This window comes from Ursus arctos, unplaced genomic scaffold (genome assembly GCF_023065955.2).
Source record: "Ursus arctos isolate Adak ecotype North America unplaced genomic scaffold, UrsArc2.0 scaffold_3, whole genome shotgun sequence".
Lineage (NCBI taxonomy): Eukaryota > Metazoa > Chordata > Mammalia > Carnivora > Ursidae > Ursus > Ursus arctos.
This window is the reverse complement of record NW_026622985.1, coordinates 95,679,016-95,690,362: the sequence shown is the minus strand read 5'-3', so window position 1 is coordinate 95,690,362 and position 11,347 is coordinate 95,679,016. Positions and strand designations below refer to the sequence as shown.

General features: G+C 52.1%; 1 non-coding gene across 1 annotated transcript; it reads left to right on the top strand.

The window, feature by feature from the left end:
• Positions 1-11,027: 11,027 nt before the first annotated feature.
• Positions 11,028-11,099, top strand: TRNAC-GCA (transfer RNA cysteine (anticodon GCA)). The gene has a single exon. It is a non-coding gene; the product is annotated as a tRNA-Cys (tRNA).
• Positions 11,100-11,347: the final 248 nt, after the last annotated feature.

Below are 11,347 nucleotides of genomic sequence, written 5' to 3'. Positions count from 1 at the left end.
TTTTGGAGATCCTTGGAGTCCGGGAATTTGCAGACCAGAGAATGCAGGAGATGTTCACGCTTGAGAAGAATACCCCCGTGGTCTGGGGAGGCTCGCAATGACTTTGTTACACACCATTACCAGGACATCCTCGGGGCGTCGCAGGCCACTTGGGAATGGTGAGCCTTTCCTTTCCTAGGAAATCTGGTTATAAAGGATTAAATATAATCAGAGACTGGCACTTCTTGTGTGGAGCTGGGCTGTCGGGGCTTCTCGGTGACTCCACCTTCCCTTCCTTGGCTCTATCCCCCTCCTCATGCCTCTCCCCCCAAAAGGCCCCGTATTCCAAGGTGTCCTCCACTCGTCCCGACTCCCTGGCCCCACCGTGATGCTCACTTCCCGTCCGCCATAATCTCCGTGGCATCAGAGGCCAGCAGCTGTCAGCGGATGGTCACTAAAGCGTAGACTGACTCTGGAGTCTAACATGTGGATTTAAGCTTGACAGTTGTGTGGCCTTGAACCAGTTCATTAACGGAACGTCAACCTCGTCATCTCTTCAGTGAAGATAATAAGCTTGTCATTGTTCGGAGGCTTCAGGAACACGCCGAATAAATAGAGAGCAAAGACCTTGGCACGTGCTAAGTTCTCGATAAAAGTTCGCTAACCTCATTACTAGCTCATAGCTAAAGACGATTTATTTAGTAAACACAGGCGTGCAGGTAGGCAGCGGGCCAGCGCTGGCTCCCGGAAGGATGAATCTCTGAGAAGGAGATTCCCCCACAGGCAGAAGCAGGAAGGTGTTTCGGGGTGAGGACGTTCAAAGCGCACGGACAGCTACATCTTGGTCCCGATGTCAGAGTGGACAGGGATTTACACACCTCTCAGCCACAAGCCAGAGTGGGCAGCACGCCGCCTTTCTGGGGATCGGGTCCCCTTTCACAGTGCTTGCTTAGGGTGCCCTTAACTAGAAGGCCAGACTTTCAAACTGCTATGTTGCCAGGTGCCATTGGCCCCACGGAGTTGTGTGCCAGAAAGAGTAATTGCCATTAATCGAATGCTTCTTACTTTTAGAGATTTTACGTTATCTCATTTTATAGGTGAAGAGCTTGAGGCTCAGAGCGTAGCCCCAAAGTCACACAGCAACCAAATGGTACAGTCAGGATTCGAACTCAGGTCTTATTGTCTCCAAAACCCATGTGCTTGACTGCAACGTTCTTTCCCTGGGACCTGAATGGCTCTTGGAAAAGGAAAGCCAGCACTTTTTTTTTTTATTTAATATTTTATTTATTTGACAGAGAGAGAGCACAAGCAGGGGGAGCAGCAGTCAGAGGGAGAGGGAGAAGCAGGCTCCCTGCCAAGCAACACAGGGCTTGATCCCGGGATCATGACCCGAGCCAAGGGCAGACACTTAAGCGACTGAGCCACCCGGGTGCCCCGGAAAGCCAGCACTTCTTTCAGATTGTTTCATTTTATCCTCAGATTTAAGACAAATTTTGAGTAAAGAGTATATCTACTGAGCAGAAGATGCTCTGAGCCATGTATTTGCAAACATTATGAGCATAACAGAGAATAAAAAAGAATTTTCGAGGCAAAAAAGGCCTCAGGGTCAAGTCTGTGGCATTGCGCTGCCTCCTCCTTCAGCTGTGTGTGGGGGGGTGCGGGCAGCCATTGGAGCAGGGCCTGGGTCCAGGGCCCCGGGGGTGCTCGTTGTCCTACAGCCCCAGGTACTTAGGAAGCTCCATTTGTGTGCAAAGCATGGTAGTGGGCTCCTTGGCGGAACAGGGAGGGATTAGGAAGCCATCTACTGCCTTGACAGCGCTTGGAATCCGGTGAAGACTCTGTGGCCTTGTCCTCTAGACCAGGCCTGCGGGGTCTGGAAAGCTAGGACCATCACAGACACATTCGGGCCGCCGTCTTCGCAGAAAGAGCCCCACCTCCATCCCTTCTCTGTCAGGGTAGCTATAACCCGCCAGGTGTCTGTGGGAGACCTTCCCCGGGGCACAGTCATGGAGGCTCCTCAGATTAAGGGATCAGGGACGGAGGCCTCCGGGCCCTACTGTTGCCAGGGCAACGGTGAGTCAGGCCAAGGCCTCTCCTCCAGCTCTGGAAAGCCGTTTGGCTACTGAAGCCTCTCACTGCTTCCCAGGCATGGTGAGAATGTCTAGATTTAAATTTTTAAAAAATCAATTCTGCATTTACCACTTCTAGTTGGGTTCCTTGACGTGAGTATTGTTAGTTAAAATACAATAGAATCTAACGCTTTTATTTCTACTTTCTACACGAGGTAACTCCAGGCTAAAATAATTTTTTTTTTAAAGAAAGAAAAGCAGAGAAGAAAGGAAGGAAAAGGAAACGAAGAGAAAAATTAAATCTAGTACTGACGGTGGCCTTACACAAGAACTTCCGGTGAGCGATGAGCCCCAGCCTTGAGGTCATCAGGGCCCATAACAATCACCACGATTCATTGGGTCTTACCAGGTTCCAGGCACTGTGCCAAGTGAATGCTTTCATTTCATCTTATCCTGTGATGACCTGTGAAATCGGTATTCGTCCCCCCTTTTCCAGATGAAGTTCAGAGAGGTAAAGCAATGAGCCCAAGTTCACATGACCAGAATCGAGACCCAAGTATGTGGGACCCAAAGTGGGTGCTGTTAACTGCTGTTATGTACTGCCTCCCAATTTCTTCCACGTGGATCCTTAATTTAAAAAGGCAAAGAGTACTCTTTCTCTCTGATTTCCCCGTGGGCACTGAGGAAAGCTGACTGCTTGCTGGCGGGCCAGGCCCAGCCCAGGGCAGCCCAGCCCCCCGGGAAGGCCCAGTTCACCTGCGGGATGGTAGGGGCCATGCATAGAGGGGCTGGGTGCCTCAGTGGCTGGGCCACCCAGCTAGTCCCCATTTTTTATTTTTTGAAGATTTGTTTATTAACTTGAGAAAGAGGGAGGGAGAGCAGGGGGAGGGGCAGAGGGAAAGGGAAAGAGAGAACCTCAAGCAGATTCCTCGCTGAGTGCAGAGCCCAACTTGGGGCTCAGTCCCGTGACACTGAGATCATGACCTGAGCCGAAATCTAGAGTCTGCTGCTGAACCGACTGAGCCACCCAGGCGCCCCTAGCCCCTGTTTTAAAATGAGCCCCTCTCCTGCTTCAGGCATTTGGGAAGAGAGCTATGTGTGAAGGCCAGGGCCTCCCCTTCTGTTTCTTTCTGAAGTCAGGCCGTAACAAGCCGTTTGCTTCCCAGGGAAGAGCTGAGTGAGGGAGCTTATCACAGAGAAAATGCACGTGCTAATAAAATCACACTCTCGTCTTCCAGGCCTACAGCATCCCTTCCACCACCACCACGAGAACGAAACTCCCTGCTTCTCTTTGTAAAATAATAGCCAGGCTCTCAAAATAAGTCGGCTATGAGGCAGGAGCACCACTAGAAATTGATTGGAATTTAAGCTAAATTCAGCAGAAATTTAAACAGGTTATGAAACGTGACTTTTGCCATTCTCCCGCTGAAGGTATGATCCATGAGCCACATGGTTCCACACTCAGATATTCTGTGGGCAAATTACTTATACGAATTCTAAAATCTAAGATAAATTGTTTATATGTGTATTGTCTTACTTGGATTAATCGTCATCCCTAAAAGTCACATTAATTTTGTCCAAAAGCAAAAGCAGTAAATTGGTTTGCACAGTAACCCCTTGAACAATTTAATAACAAATATCCAACCAAAGTTATTATTATTATTCCCTTCCCACTCGAATGCGGTGGTTTCCTTAGCTCGAGTTAATTGATGATTTACTAAAGCCAAAGGTCTGTAATACATTTTGAAATAGGTTTGGGGGAAAAAAATGAAACCTCAAACATTTCAGAGCACTGCTAAAAAAGCAAGTCAATATCCAGACCAAATTACACCAATCTCCAGTATATTTAATTCCAACAGTAGACATACTGAGAAGAAATAGACACATTTTTCTTGCCCGAAACTGTGCCAGCTCTTTAGAGTCTTGGAATGAGCATAAACGGCATACAAACATGCTCGGGTGTTCATTTTACCAAAAAGATGAACTCCCATTAGTATGTAATAATCGCAAAATGGAATTTCAGAATTTAATTTAAAGCCCTTCTCTCCCAAAAGAAAATAGCATTGTTATTCTTTTCTGTGAAAGGAATTTCTGAGTTCCAAACAATAAAAGTTGATCTTAAAATTGAATGAGCCTTTTATTTCTTCAAGAGAAGGTATCAAGTCTCCTCTGTAAATGGAAGAAGAAATAATTTTATTTATCACCCAGTGTGAGGACTTTAACCACCTCCACACCTGTGAAATGAAGTGGATTCCTTGGAAGAAACTAAATTGGTAGAAAGGAAATCTATAATATTTTAGAATCTCAGATGAAGGACACAGCATCCTCATTCCATTTACAATGATCAGCCAAACGCTCTGCGCTTCATCCGTCGGTGTTTTCAGGCTTTTGTTTTCAGCCCCAGAATTCCGTTGAAAGTAAAACCGTCTTCGGAAGGTAAGCGGGGGAAATACCTGGAGGCGGGCCCTGGTGGAGCAGCACCCGAGGGACGGCCTGGGCCCACGTGCGGCGCCCTCCCAGGCCCTGGGGCCGCCCTGGGGGTCTCTGACATCCCTTCACCCTCACTTCGGCTTCTCAGTTCAGTCCAAACTCTGTGTTTCATGTATCAGCGACACATCGCACGCGCACTTCGTTCTCTGATACAACAGGGGGTTTCTTGAGTTTCTCCCTTTGGGGGTGTTCGCATTTCTACTCTGTAACCCCCGCATCGCTGGGCTGATGTTCTCACCAGACAGCGGCGAGTTGCAGTGAAATCCAGGGAGGTGACGCTCTCCAAGAATCCCTGGAAGGCAGGGGGAACTAGCACAGATGGCCAGAAAAGCCCTGTCGGAGCTGCAAGGATCCCCGAAGTTATTTTTACCGCAACCGCCTACATTGCGAAGGCGAGACGAGATCCGGGGGCAAATGGCGCCTGCGGGACCCTGGACCCCGCCACAGGGCTGCGGGCAGTTTGGAGGGTCACCCGGCTCCTCGGGGCTCCCCTGGGCTCCCCTGAGCGCCCCGGGCTGACCCAAGCGAGGGACTCAATGCGTGAAGTGATGGGGTTTAGGGGCCACAGGTGACTCTCTGCAGGAAGAGACACAGGTCAACACCCCAGTCTCTGCCCCGTTGGGATGCAGACCATTTTCTTCATTAAAGCTAAGCCACAACCTTTCAAAGATAAGTGTTTTATCATTCCCTGCAATATGTCAGCCCCAGCATTAGGTAGAGCCCCAGGGTCACTGCCGAATCCTGCCAGCGCGGTAGCGGGGTGCCCAGGGCGACGACAGAAATCCTCAGGGCCGCCCTGCCTCGGGAGGAGGGTCACCCTAGTCCCTGCAGAGCCCGCGGGCCGGCAGGCAGCAGAGCTGGGCCGCGGGGAGAGGGAGCGGCTGGCATCTCCTTGGCAGCCGGGGAGCCCTCCCCCTTCCGCGGCCGGCTGTGAGCTGTAGTTGTCGTCCGTCTGTTTGCACAGGCCGGCGGCGCCGCCGAGGCTCCCCGGCTGCCAGTCGGCCGGCTCCGCGGCGCCGTCCTGCTCTCCGCGGCCGCATGCTCGGCTCCCGCACGGCCGAGGCGGGCCCGGGACGGGCGCTCCCACCGCGCGCCCCCCAACCCCGGCCCCGAGGACCCGCCCCGGGCCCCGCCGCGCCGCGCGCCCAGCCCCCGCGCAGGCCTCCGCTCCTGCCCTTCCCACCCGAGCCCTCCTCGACTCCGCGGCAGCCTGGGCCCCGAGCGCGCCCCTGGGAAACGGGGACCGGCGCGGCAAGCCGTGCTGCGAGCTGATGGAGCTGCGGGAAAGCCGCGGTTTTTCATTTTAAGACGTTATTTCTACCGATTTATTTTAAATAAATGTATATATAAGTTTTGTACATTTAATTTTTAATGACTTGAATTTTTAAAATCCCTCGGCCCGAGCTGTCGCCCGCGCAGCCGCGGGAGGCGCCCAGTGCCCCCGGGGCCGGCCCGGGCCCTCGGCCTCGCTGCCCGAACCCTCGCTGCCCGCGTCCCCGCCACGTGGGGCTGCCGCGGCCATGCTGCCCCCTGCCGGCCGGAGCCCGGAGGCCGCCGCGCGCACCTGGCCGCCCGCGGCCGCTCTAGGAAGGCGGGCCTCTCGGTGGTGGCGCGGGCGGCAGCCGTGCGGCAGCCGCGCGCCCACCAGGGGGCCGTCCCCAGAGCCGGGGGTCTCTCCCTCCGGGGCGCCCCGGAGGCACCGCCTGCGCCGCCTGGGCCAGCCCTTTCTGGGGTTCTCGTCTCGCGCGCCCCGCCCGCCCGGCCCCGTTCCCCGAGCTTCGTGGGGCCCGTTCTTTGTGCAGATCGGGCGCGAACACAAAGGCGAGGCCTGGGCGCTCGCCGCGCGGCGGGGGCGCAGAGACGGGCCCCGCCCCGGAGGCCCGCAGCAGTGCGGGGGAGAGCGGGAAGGGAGGTGCGGGGCGCCGCGGGCCACCGGCTGGCCCCCGAGCCGCCGCCCCCGAGCTGCAGGCCGAGGGACGCTGTCGCGGGCGGCGCTTCCTTTGTCCACTGTCCGCAGGCTCGACTCGGTGAAGCCTGAGGCAGATGTCTTTGCAGCGCGCGGAGGCGGACCCTGAGAAGCGCCCTAACGATGGGCTGGACTTGTTTGTCCTTTCATACATTTTCAAATATTGGTCCAGTTATTTCCTAGAGGTGGAATTGCCCTGTCAAAGGGTATGGACTTTCTTCTTTTTTTTTTTCTTAAAGCTTTTGATGCATATTGCCAAACCTTTTTCCAGAATGCCCGCAGCTCGTGCTTGTCTGCGGGAGGCAGATCGGGTACCTGCAGGCCGGGCTGGGAACCGGAACCAGGAGGGCTGGCTCCTGTAGCGGAGGGGAGGGAGGTGAACAGTCCCCTGGCATTTGAGGAACAGCGTGTGTGGTTCCGTGTGACCAGGCAAGGCTTTGGAGCCGGGGCTGGGTCCTCGTGGTGCCTGACTCTCGATGGATTCGAAGGCTTTGAGACATTGAGCAGCCGGAGGGATCCTCTGAAAATGCAGATTTGACCGTGGTCTGTTTTTTCCTTGTCACCCTAAGAGCAGTGGTTCCCCATTGCTCTCAGGGTAAAATCCAGAATCCCGACAGGGCCCAGCTGGCCCTGCCTAGCTCTGCAGCCCTATCTTGGGCTGTGTATCAGTTTCCCAGAGTTGCGGTAACAAAGTACCCCAGATCGGGAGGCTTCACACCACAGAAGCTGAGGGGGAATCTGTTCCTCGCTTCTAGCTTCTGGCGGTTGCCAGCGATCCTTGGCTTCCCTTGGCTTGTAAACGCTCCACTCCAGTGTCTGCCTCTGTGATCACATGGCGTCTTCCTTGCGTGTGTGTCTGCACGTGGTGTTCCCGTGTGTCTCTATCTCGGTGGCTCTCCTTTTGTAAGGACAACAGTCGGATTAGATTAAGGACCCACCCTAATCTGGTATGACCCCATCTTAATTATATCTGCAATGACCATATTTCTAAATAATGCCACATTCTGAGGTTCCTGGAAGCACATGAATCTGGCGGGACCCTATTCAACCCTCAGGAGGCTGTGTCCCCTGACTCTGGCATCCTGGCCTTCTCTCTGTTCTCTGCACAGGCCTCCACCTCAACTGCACAGTCCTCCTGGGCCACTCGTCTCTGCCTAATTTCCCTTTGTCCTGTAAGGCGTGATAGAGACGCCACTGCCTGGGGGAAGCCTTCCAGAGCCCCACAGACTAGGGTCACGCCGCCCCGTGTCTGGGCGCATGGCACTCATCACAGTCACCACTGAAGGAGTACCTGAGTGACAGCGTGTCTCTTGAGGGACGCATGTGCCTCCTCCACTAGAAAGTTGCCCCCACAAGGACAGTTGCCGGATGGACTGAATGAACAATAACAAACCTAAATTCATGGCCAAGGGGACTTACAAGCTGACATGGGATGCCTGTTGCAATACGACAGGCCTGACACAGCAGGCCCTGGATTGAGTCCACTGCAGAGAGCCCACGAAGAGGGTCTCAGAGGCGGTGGCCCACGGACAGGGGCGGAGACAATCTGCACTCAGTCCAGGCTGCGCCCTTCCCTCCGTGGTACATGAAATAAAACCCACCACTAGACCCTGCCCCCCCTTGCTGCCCTCGACTTGAACCCCTGTCCCACTCTGGCCCTTTGCTGCAGCCACACTGGCACTGGTCGCGCTCCTCTGTCCTGCCTTAGAGCCCCTGCAGGTCTGCACCCACTGCCAGGAACGCTCTGCGTTCACATTTGGCCCACTGGCTTATCATCCAGACCGGGTTGGGCTCGAGTCGTCACTTCCCTGAGCGTCCCATTTCGCCCCCGTCATCCTCCATCACGCCACCCTGCTCCATGTTCCTATGGTGCTTTCCGTGTCTGCAATGATCTGCTTCGTTTTGCTCTTGTCTGTCACCCCACACCTCTCAGAACATACGTTCCTCGAGGGCAGAGACCTTGTTTGCCCTGTTCTCTGCTGAGCCCTCACTCAGTGCTAGACTGGAATCTGGAATGGAGTGGGTGCTTACTAAGTATTCGTTACATGACTGAAAGTTCTTTAAAACCCTCTAGTTTCTGTTTCTTCATCAACAAAATGGGGGTCATCGTCATCTTAGCTATGTCACAGGAGAGAATAATTGTACCCACCTCAAAGGGTCCTTGGGAGGATTAAGTGGGAAGAGGTATGAGCTGTGCCTTCAACGTACTAAACACTCAACATATCCGAGCCGTTATTAATATCTTAGGTTGACACACATCCTAGCACAGCGGGGGACAAGATGGCGGCCGAGGTGGTAAGTCTTACAGACCCCCAGGGATTGCACCCTTATGTTCTTCCAGTTACCCAACCTTTCACACAAACGGATGGCAGAAGTGTGGTATCGTGGAAATAGCCACGGACTTGGACCCAGGAGGTCTTGAAATTGAGTCTCTTGGAAACTTTCTGAGGCTCTGTCCTCATCCTCAAAATGGAAGAAACTTCTACAAAAGCTTAAATGAGTTATATGTAAATTATAATGCATATTTCCCAATTTAGTATTCCATTGATTCTCTTGAATCAATGGAATAAGTAATAAGCAATTACTTATTAATTATGTCAATAGGAAATGGTATTGCTTGCAATTACTAGAAGGGAATAGTTTTTGGGGTTTTTTTTAGAGAGTGAGCACGTGTTGTGGTGGGGCGGGGGGGAGGGGAGGCAGGGTGAGGGGCCAGAGGGAGAGAAAGAATCCTAAGCAGTCTCCTTGCCCAGCACAGAGCCTGATACGGGGCTCGATTCCAGGACCCTGAGATCATGACCTGAGCCAAAATCAGAAGTCAGACACTTAACCAACTGAGAGACCAGGCTCCCCTAGAAGGAATATTGTTTTGCTTTTTTTTAAAGACTTTATTTATTTATTTATTTGACAAAGAGAGAGACAGCCAGCAAGAGAGGGAACACAAGCAGGGGGAGTGGAAGAGGAAGAAGCAGGCTCCCAGCGGAGAAGCCTGATGTGGGGCTCGATCCCAGAACGCCGGGATCACGCCCTGAGCCAAAGGCAGATGCTTAACGACTGTGCCACCCAGGCGCCCCTAGAAGGAATATTCTTAAATTTGTAATATTTATTGGTTTTTCTGATTGTGAAAGTAATACATTTTATTGTAGAAATTTTTTTCTAATTTGTTAGATGTAAAATATTATAATGTTGTTTTAATTTGTATTTCTTTGGTTTTACTAAGATTTATTCTGATTTACTGAGATTGAACACCTCCTCGATGGTCTTTGTCACCATATGTGGGCTCTTTACATGTGAAGGATATTAATTTGTAATATTTTGTCTATCATAAGTGATGAGAATATTTCCCCAAATTGCTATTAACCTTTTGATTTTGTCCACCTACCTAAACTTTAAATGCTTATTAGCCAAATCTATTGCTATTTTCTGTTGGGGTTTCTCCCACTGGGACGCTTTCCTTGCTGTTCCTAAGTCAGTTAGATATTCGTCTATACTCGTTTACTTTTATTTATTTATACATCATGCTTTAATCCACTTAGACTTTATTTTGATACACAAAGAGAAACTTGGTTGCTACGTCAATAATTTTTCCCAAATGGCCAACTGATTTCTCCCAGCATAATTTACATAAATGGCCTTTCCTTTCCCCGTACATTTAGGACCACGGAAGCTATCAGGCAGTACAACCCGGTGGTGAGGCGTGTGGGCGAGCTAGACAGCTTGGGTTTGCAACCCCACTTACTAATCACTGTGCATTGGATTACTTAGGTGAGATCTGGGCACCTCAGTTTCCTCATCTGTAAAATGGGTTAACAATCATAGCCCCTATGGTATGGGATTGTCGTGAACATAATGACGCTGGCTAAACATTTGTCATTATTTTATTACACTGTGACTCTATCATGGCGGTTTCCCAGGTCTGGGATTCCAGTGTTCTGTCTGGCCTTTGGCTGTTTTCAGTCGTGTGTTTTAGTAGATGTCCTCTTATTTCCAGGACAAGCCCTCCAGTGTTGCTCCTGTTATTTTCACAGTTCTCAGAGCTTGCCTCACCTGTTCTGTTTTATTTACTGGCCTGGTCTCCCACTCACAGCTCAGGCCAGGAGTTAGTTTGGGGGAAGACAATACTTGATTTAGTAACAGGCCCACGAGGTCTCGGGGACTAGGAGAGGAGAGCAGAGCCAAGGGCCCTGAGTGACACCAGGAAACAGCAGGAAAAGGAGGAGAAGGAGGACAAAGGGGAGAAAGGTGCTCTCAGACCTAGTTCAGAGCATGGGGAGGGGCCCCAGGTGGCCTGGGATTCAGCGTCCAGATAAGGAGAGGTCCCTGAACCTCTACTGCCACCGGCCACGGGAGCCGGACCCATCGATCCACCTAACTCGGGGAAGAGAGTGAACTGACTTTCAGAGCAGAAAGACCGGTTCGGAAGGAAGCTGGAGGCCAGGCGGCCGCAGAGGCTGTGGAGGCCGGCATGACCAGTTGCGGCTGTGTGGGTAGAAGAGCGTGCATGAGGCATAGCATATGTGCCTGGGGGTATAGCTCAGGGGTAGAGCATTTGACTGCAGATCAAGAGGTCCCCGGTTCAAATCTGGGTGCCCTCTGTATGTGCTGTGTGTTTTATCCTGCCCACCCCTGTCAACCCCCTTCTGCAGGGCCAAGACTGGGGAAATAGCCCATGCGAGGGGGCTCCTGGGTCACAGCCGAGGTCAGCAGTGCCAGCCCAGATATAGTACCCAAGCTGTATGTCTAAGTTTATATTTGCCGTTAGCCACTTTAAATAAAGTAAAAAAAGGGTGGGTGAAGAGTGTCAAAGGTACAAATTTCCAGTTATAATGAAGTCCTGGGATGT